Raw genomic sequence first — 9,236 nt, forward strand, 5'->3', positions numbered from 1 at the left:
AAGAGAGAATGAGAATGTAGCATGAAAGAATGTTGAGGGAGTTAGAGATCAAGGCCAAGGGCTTAGAGATCAATTCCTCTGGTGGCAGCGCACCATCTGTGCCTTCAGAAGGCAGGGTACATATTCCCAAGGATGTCATCAAAGATTTTCACAAAGGTGAAGATATTGGTCAGTGGTTTGCAGCCTATGAGATAGCAATGTTGACCCACCGGGTCCCTAAGAAGGATTGGGGAGCGGGGTTGTGGGGCCGCTTTGTCACTGAAGGTAGGGACACCTTGTTAGACCTGCCCAAGGAGCATAGGATGTCTTATAACCACATGAAGGAAGCACTGATGAAAAGGTATGGGTTAACTCCAGAGCTCTATAGACAGAGGTTCAGGAATTGTAAAAAACTGGAGGGAACCACTTGGGTAGAATATGTGTCTTTCTTTTGCTGAGCCATAGATTGTTGGGTGAGGGGTAGCAATGTTGATAATTTTTCAGCTCTCTATGATTTGATTGCCAGGGAGCACTTATCTGCTAATTGTTTTCCAGAGCTACGCCAGCACCTTGTTGATAGCAAGTTGACTAATCCTAGAAAGCTTGCTGAGGAGGCCGTACACTGGGTCAGTACCAGGGTCCACAAGGGTCTTGTGGGAGACTCCGCCAAAGGTGGGCAGGGTCCCCAGCAGAAGAGTGGGGGGACAAGGGTAAACGGAGGGAGTTCCAAAAAGGTCCCCAAAGTAATTCCCAAGGGAACCAGGGTAAGGGTTCCCAGCCTCCCCCTGAAAAGAAGTCAGGACCCCCAACAGGTAAACCTTTTCATAGGGGGCCTGTTACCTGCTTTCAGTGTAAGCAGGTGGGACATCGTTGGTATGATCCCCAGTGACCTCAGAAAGGACAGTATGTGCCACCCCGTCAGATGGCCAGTGTAGCCCTGGGTGGGGAGGAGATGGGTGCCCAAGGTGGGTGGGGTCCCACAGAAATGTCCCTTGTCTCATTAGGAGATTTTGAGATGGTCCCTAAAACTCAGCTGCCTGATAACACTAAAAAATACAGGCAGTGGGTGACCATCAATGGCCATAGAGTGGAGGCTCTCAGAGACACAGGAGCAAGTGTGACAGCTGTCAAGTGTCACTTGGTCTCTGAGGAGCAGGTAGTCCCTCATGCATTCTTCCCAGTTTTTGCCGCTGACAACACAGAGAGCCATTGCAAGGTGGCTCAAGTTCCCTTCGAGTGGGGGGGTCTCTGGTACTTTTCAAGTAGCTGTGAGGCCGTCCATGCCTGTTGATTGTCAGGCAATGATTTAGAAAGCTCCCCTTGGGCTAAGGTGGAGGGGAAGGCACATGTGGAGATGTTGGGTCTGCCTGAGTGGGCATGTGTGACCACTCGGTCTATGGCAGCTAAGGGTGTTCAAGAGACCCTGGAGCCTGAAAGTATGGCCCAGGGATCTGCCTTAAAGATAAGAGGTCAGGGGCGTGGGAAACCAGCCCCTATTGTTCCCACGGTCCAGGAGGAGGTAGACCCTGAGGGTGATGCCCTGGAAAACACCGGTGAGCAAGTTTCTGAACTGGGGAACCTACCTGAGCTGACACATTGGCAGCAAGAAGGGGGTCCCTCCAGGGATGAATTTTGTGAAGAACAAAAGAAGTGCCCTTCTCTTGTAGGTTTGAGGCAACAGGCCACAAACCAGGCAGCGGGTGATCAGTCTGGATCACATTGGATCTACTGGGAGAATGGTCTCCTGTATAGAGAGCCTAAGGTTGCTGAGCCTGGGTCAGCCCGTGTGCTGGTGGTACCCCAGCGGTTCAGAGCCTTCCTACTGGGTTTGGCTCATGATGTTCCTTTAGCTGGTCGTCTGGGGCAGAACAAGACCTTTGAAAGGCTTGTCTCCCACTTTTATTGGCCCCAGATGAGAAAGAGTTCAGATACTCATTGTAGGACTTGTCAAACTTGCCAGGTAAGTGGGAAAAGTGGAAGGAGGCACAAGGTCCCTCTCCAACCTTTTCCCGTAGTCAGTACCCCCTTTGAACGGGTGGGCATTGACATTGTGGGGCCACTGGACCCCAAGACAGCCATGGGCAACAGGTTTATCCTGGTCTTGGTGGACCATGCTACCCGGTACCCGGAAGCCATTCCGCTCAGGACAGTGACGGCCCCGGTGGTGGGACGTGCACTGATGGGGATTTTCTCCCGTGTGGGATTCCCCAGAGAGGTTGTGTCCGACTGGGGTACAAACTTCATTTCCAATTATATGAAGTCTCTGTGGAAGGAGTGTGGTGTTACCTACAAGTTCACCACTCCTTACCACCCACAAGGTAATGGTCTGGTTGAAAGATTTAACCGGACCCTTAAGGGAATGATCATGGGTCTTGAAGAACCAATGAGGCGTAAGTGGGATGTCCTCTTGCCATGCCTTCTGTTTGCCTACCGAGAGGTGCCGCAGAAGTCTCTAGGGTTCAGCCCCTTTGAGCTTTTGTATGGTCACCCGGTAAGAGGACCTTTGAGTTTGGTAAAGGAAGGCTGGGAGCAATCTCCCAGGAAACCTCCCCAGGATGTATATAGCTACATGCTGGCCTTCAGAAACCAAACCAGGCGTTTCAGGGATCTTGCTCAGGCGAATCTGGAAGCCAGCCAGGAAGAGATGAAGCGGTGGTACGATCAGAATGCCACTCTGATTGAGCTTCAACCTGGACAGAAAGTTTGGGTCATGGCCCCTGTGGAGCCTTGTGCGCTCCAAGACAGGTGGACTGGTCCATATGAGGTGGTGGAGCGCAAGAGTGATGTCACCTATCTGGTGAACTTGCGGTCTCCAAGGAACCCTTTGAGGGTCCTTCATGTTAACTGCCTGAAGCCCCACTTAGAAAGGTCCGAAGTGGGCATGCTCCTAGCGACAGATGATGGAATGGAGGAGGAGACTGAGCCTCTTCCTGACCTGCTGTCTGCAACAGAGCAAGATGGGTCAGTGGATGGTGTCAGCCTCTCTGCCACACTGACCCCGGATCAGCAGCAAGATTGTTGCCAACTGTTGGGGCAATTCTGTGATCTATTTTCCTTGGTTCCTGGTGTCACAGATTGGTGCGTCCATGATGTGGACACTGGTGACAGTCCTCCTGTGAAGCACAAGGCTTACAGAGTGACTGACAAGGTTAGGGCTTACATTAAGGAGGAAATCTCCAAGATGTTTGCTTTAGGGGTCATTGAGTCCTCCAACAGTCCTTGGGCCAGCCCAGTGGTCTTGGTCCCAAAGGCTGCCTCGCCGGGTGCCACACCTGAACTCCGGTTCTGTGTGGACAACAGAGGACTCAATTCGGTCACCAGGACTGATGCACACCCCATCCCCAGAGCTGATGAGCTCATTGATCGGCTAGGAGCTGCACGGTACCTCAGCACGTTTGATTTAACGTCGGGGTACTGGCAGATCACCTTGACCGATGGGGCTAAGGAGAGGTCCGCATTCTCCACACCAGATGGGCACTACCAATTTCGGGTTATGCCCTTTGGGATGAAAAATGCCCCTGCCACCTTTCAGAGGTTGGTCAACCAGGTGTTGGCTGGACTGGAGGATTTCAGTGCTGCCTACCTGGATGACATTGCAGTGTTCAGCGCCAGTTGGGAGGAACACTTGCAGCACCTCTGGGAAGTGTTGATGGCACTGCGCAAGGCAGGCCTCACGATCAAGGCAAGTAAGTGTCAGATCGGGCAGGGCTCCATTGTGTACTTGGGTCACCAGGTAGGAAGCGGCCAGGTGGCTCCCCTACAAGCCAAGATTGATACCATCCAGGCATGGGAACCCCCAAAGACTCAGACACAGGTGAGAGCCTTTTTAGGACTCACGGGGTACTACAGGAGGTTTGTCAAAGGGTATGGCAACAATGTTGCACCTTTGACTGAGCTGACTTCCAGGAAGCAGCCCAAGAAAGTGAACTGGACTGACACCTGTCAGAAAGCTTTTGATGCCCTGAAGACTGCCATGTGCACAGCACCCGTGCTTCAGGCACCCAACTTCTCAAAAGAATTTATTGTACAGACAGACGCTTCAGAGCATGGTGTGGGGGCTGTTCTATCACAGATTACTGAAGAGGTCTTTGACCAACCTGTAGCCTTCATCAGTAGGAGGTTACTTCCACGGGAACAGAGGTGGAGTGCAATTGAGCGTGAGGCATTTGCTGTGGTTTGGGCACTGAAGAAGTTGAGACCATACTTGTTTGGGACTCACTTCCGGGTTCAGACCGACCACAGGCCCCTCAGATGGCTGATGCAGATGAGGGGTGAGAACCCAAAGTTGTTGAGGTGGTCCATCTCCCTACAGGGTATGGACTTTACGGTGGAACACCGCCCTTGTACAGAACACGCCAACGCTGATGGTCTGTCCAGATTTTTCCGCCTTATGCAAGAGAACTCCCAAGGGGAAGGGTAGTTCTCCCCATATTTCAGCTGGAGGGGACACGTGTTAGACCTGACATCATTGGCGTGAGTCTCCCTTCCATTTTTGACGGATTGCCTCCTCTGTTTTGACATATTTTTGCTGGTTGTATGTTTTGGGCGCTGTGCCACTGCTAATCAGTGCCACAGTGCAAGTGCTCCCTATGTTAAATTGATATACTGATTGGATTCCATGATTGGCTTATTTGATCTACTGTTAGCCCCTAGTACAGTGCACCAGGTGTGCCTAGGGCTTGTAGAGCAAATGCTGCTGGTGGGCTTGCAGCACTGGTTGTGCCACCCACAGAAGCAGCTTGTAAAGTGTATCTCAGGCCTGCCATTGCAAGGCCTGTGTGTAGTCTGTGACTACCGTGTCGACTTGGCCAAGTGCACCCACTTGCCAGTCCCTAAACATTCCCTTTGCTTCATATTAGACACCCCTATGGTAGGCCCAAGGGCAGGGTGCATTGTAAGTATAAGGTAGGACATGCTCTGATGTGTGTAGCATGTCCTAGTAGTGAATGACAGCGATTTTCGCTTTTCACTATAGAAGGCTACCTGTTCTCATAGACTAGAATGGGCAGGGAAGATTGTTACATCCCTGCAATCCTAACTCACTCACGGAACATGGTAGAAGAATAATAAAATACATCTTTTAGTAAAGTTTATTTTAATATTCTGTGATTGCAAATACCACTTTTAGAAAGTTGGTATTTGCTTGCCTAACCATTTGAGCCCGCCTCTGCTGACTTGTGTATTCCTTGTCTAGGTTTGTGTGTGACAGGGCTGGGGAAATTCCAGGAGACAGTCTGGGACAGCTCAGTGGTAATTAGGAAGATTTACATCCAGATGGGAGGGGGAGAGTGCACCTGGGACCTGAATATGGCTGGGCCTTCCCTCCACAATGCTCCACCCCCTGTGGCTTGTCTGATGTCTCTGCCCTGCACAGTGAAGGAGAAAGGGAATCCTGTCAACCGAGTACTCCAGAGCTGTATCTTCCCTCCCCTGTGCTGGCTCCACCTCCGGTGGGGCATCTGATGTTTCTGCCCTGCACAGTGAAAGGAAGAGAAGAGTCATGTAAACACAGTGCTCAGGAACTGGTTTAAACTAGGCAGAGGCCTCTTTGCCTTCAGAGAACAAAGGATTTTTTGGTATAAATATTGGGACCCAGTCCCACAGACTTTAGATCACTTCTGGAACAAGAAACCTTTCTGCCAAGGATAAGAACCAAGGAAGCTGCAGGAGTTTGGACTGCCCCTCTGCCAGTGTGCTGTGTGCTGGGTTGGCCTGCAGTGGTTGCTTCATTGCCAAGGGAAAGGAGAAGGAACTTTGTAAAGACTTTCATCTACAGAATATTCTCCAAGGGCTTGAACTGTGCTTGCCTCCTGCTGAAGTCTCAGGGCCAAAAGACTTCACCTCCAGCTCCCTCCTGAATGTCCTTGCTGGGAATTCTGACTCCAGTCACTTGCGTGCCGCTGGGAGCTGGAAGCGCGACGCATCGAGAAGAAGCGCGTCGCCGCCGCAGCTGAAATCATCGCAACGTCGGAGAAGCGAGAGTTCGTCGCATCTCCCTGGAAGCGTGTGTTCATCGAAGCTGTCTGCTATCGCATCACCGGAGAAGCGCGACGCATCGAGAGAGCTGTCATCGCATTGCCGGAGAAGCGCATCGCAGGGCCTGTCGCGGCTCCAAAGTACCGAGTCGTCGCAAGGCTACCAGGGCGTCATCGCATCGCCATCGCATCGCCGCATCAAGGGCGCCATCTTCTCGCATCGCATCCGGATCATCGCGTCGGCATCGCATCGCCTCAAGGCACCATCTTCCGCACCGCACAGGTCGAAAATCTACGCATCACCTCCGCACCGGTAAGGCTCACGACGAGTCCCCTACTCTGCGCAAGCATTGAGGAAGGACGCAACCGTTCCCCCGGGTCACGGAACCGACGCATCTCCACTTTTGCGAGCCTTTTGTTCACTTTGCGTGCCGCATCCAAGAACTTTGTTGAGAACTTTGTCGCATTTACCATCAACTTGAATTAAGAGACTTTATCATCTTTTAAGTAACCTTTAGTATAGTATTGTGGATTTTTGTCGTTTGTGGTCTTGTGTTTAAGTCTATATAAAGAATACCTATTTTTATAAAACCTGTGTTGTGTCCATCTGTAGTGCTATCACTGTATTACTGTGTATATTCACAAATGCTTAACACACTGCCTCTGAGATAAGCCTGTCTGCTCGTGCCAAGCTACCACGGGGGTGAGCAGGGGTTATTAAGGAGAGTAATCCCCTTATCCTGACTTAGAAGTAAGGGTCCCTATTTGGACAAAGGTGATAACCATTGCCAACTAGAGACCCCCAGATCTAACAGTATGTAACGAATTGCAGCAATTATATACTTTATTTGACAAGAATTAGGAATGTGGTGTTTCCCCTTTAAATACTATATGATGTTTTTAATTGGTGGTGGGAAAAGGTACAGCTGTCCTTTTAAAATGAGACTCTGTGCACTGAACTCTATGCCCCAGTAGAAGGCTACGGCCGAAACACGTAGGTCTGTCTTGTGGGGTAATATGCACCCTGCACTTTGCTGGTTATTTGCTTGAGAAATAATGGAAGCATTTCAAACCGAATAAATCGCTTCGGTAAAGGATTCCTGTGTGCCGTCGTTCTGTTGCTCCTGATGATGGAGTGGTGAAAGCAGAGCTTTGTGCAGAGGCGTTCCTGGGGAAAAAAAATAAAACAAATTATATATATATATATATATATATTATAGAATAGTATGTTGCAATTGTAAAATGCAGATTGTTGGACTTGGCCCTTTTTGCATGGTCATCCCTGAACTTTTGCCTTCCTCCTAGCCTTTTTTCTGACATGGTGTTGGTGGTTTTAGGACTCTGGGCACTTTAGCACTGCTGTCCAGTGTAAAATGCGTGTGCTCTCTGTGGTAAGCATGGTAAGATTGGTCTATACCTGTTTGGCGTATTTAATATACCTACACTAACAAGAAGTCACCTGCCTATAAAGAGGCATTTAAATAAGCCCTTATCAAATAACATCTAGGGCTGACAACCAGATATAGATAAAGAAATCAGAAAGTTAAACTAATTAGCAAAATAGTTTTTATTTTTATTTCATCAGTTCAAGAATTATTATCAAAGATGGTTTCTCAGTGACGGACCCGCAAGGCATAGCTAACCATTTTGCAGCTCATTTTCAAACAGTGTATAGTTCGGTAGCACCATACCCTGCCACATACTTTACTGATCTTATTAAAGATATAACTCTTCCTAGACTATTGGACTCGGACTTCACGTTCATGGATAGTGTACTCACTACTGACAAAATAGCCATGGCAATAAGATCGCTACACTCTTTGAAAGCTTTGGGCCCAAATGGTGTTCTGATAGAGCTCTACAAGCTCCAACCGGACAAATTAGCCTATTACCTGAAGTCTATGTTTGAAGATAGCCTAAGGGAGGGAACTTTACCGCGATACCAACGAATTGCAACTATAGTCACAATCCATAAAGAAGGGAAGCCCAGGTCAGAGTGCACCTCTTATTGGCCTATATCGCTTCTGAATGCGGAACCCAAAATCCTGGCTAAGGTGCTGGCCAATAGACTGATCAAGGTGATAGGCAACCTAGTTCATCCAGCCCAATCAGGGTTTATGCCTAAAAGAAAGATGGCCCTTAATTTGCGCCGACTACATGGAGTCCTGGGCAGGGTACCAACGTTATGAGAAGACACTGTTGTGGTCTCTCTCGATGCCACCAGGGCTTTCGGCACATTGGAATGGCCCTACCTTTTTGCAGTGCTCGCCAAGCTGGGCTTTGGGCCAAATGTCTGCCGCTGGATACTGTTGTTATATAGTGCGCCAATGGCCCAGGTAGTGGTAAATAACAGAAAATCTGAACCCTTTAAACTTTGTAGAGATACCCGTCAGGGGTGCCCCCTTTCTCCTTTGCTGGTCGCTCTGGCCCTAGAACCACTCACAGCATGGATCCGTAAAGATGTAATGATTCGGGGGATGCGCTGGTCGCCGGAATGGGGAGATCGGATCTCCTTATATGCTGATGATGTTCTCCTTTATCTTACGTCCCCCAAAAGATCCCTAATAGTAGCTTTTGATATACTGAATACTTTTGGGAGGTGCTCTAGGTTTCGAATCAATTGGCAGAAATCGCTCCTCTATGCCCTTTGGGGAACTCCTCCACCTTTGCCCCAAAATTGCCCAATTCCGGTGGTCTCAGAAGGCTTCAAGTACCTGGGTATTTTTGTATCTTTAGACCCTTCGATTCGCTACGCCCGTAATCTACTCCCTCCACTGCAACGGCTCAAAAGTGTTATAATGCATTGGAAGTCCCTCCCACTCTCGCTGTTGGGCAAGTCTTCCTTATTTAAGCCTCGCTTTCTGTATGCACTTCAGAACTCAGCTGATCTTGTCCCAAACGCGTATTTTAAAGACGTCGAAGGTCTCCTTAGAGACCTGCTATGGGGAGGGAGGCCACGCATAGCGATGAAAAAACGAACACTTGGTTGGTATGATGGGGGAATCGGGCTGCCTGATATTAAAAAATACTACTGGGCCGCACATCTTACAGTTATCAACCACTGTACGTATGGACACCCGGACAACCCAGGATTCCTAATGGACCAATGGCTATTACCCAAAGGGTCCTTTTCGAGAGCACTATATTCAACACCAAATAAATATCCACTCAACGGACCCACAGCCCATACAGTTAAAATCTGGCACTCTGCCACTAAATCAATTGGTTGGCAAAACAAATTGACGATGGCTACACCTTTGTGGGACTCACATAAACTAGCAT

Source organism: Lissotriton helveticus, chromosome 2_1 (assembly GCF_964261635.1).
Source record: "Lissotriton helveticus chromosome 2_1, aLisHel1.1, whole genome shotgun sequence".
In the NCBI taxonomy this organism is placed as follows: domain Eukaryota; kingdom Metazoa; phylum Chordata; class Amphibia; order Caudata; family Salamandridae; genus Lissotriton; species Lissotriton helveticus.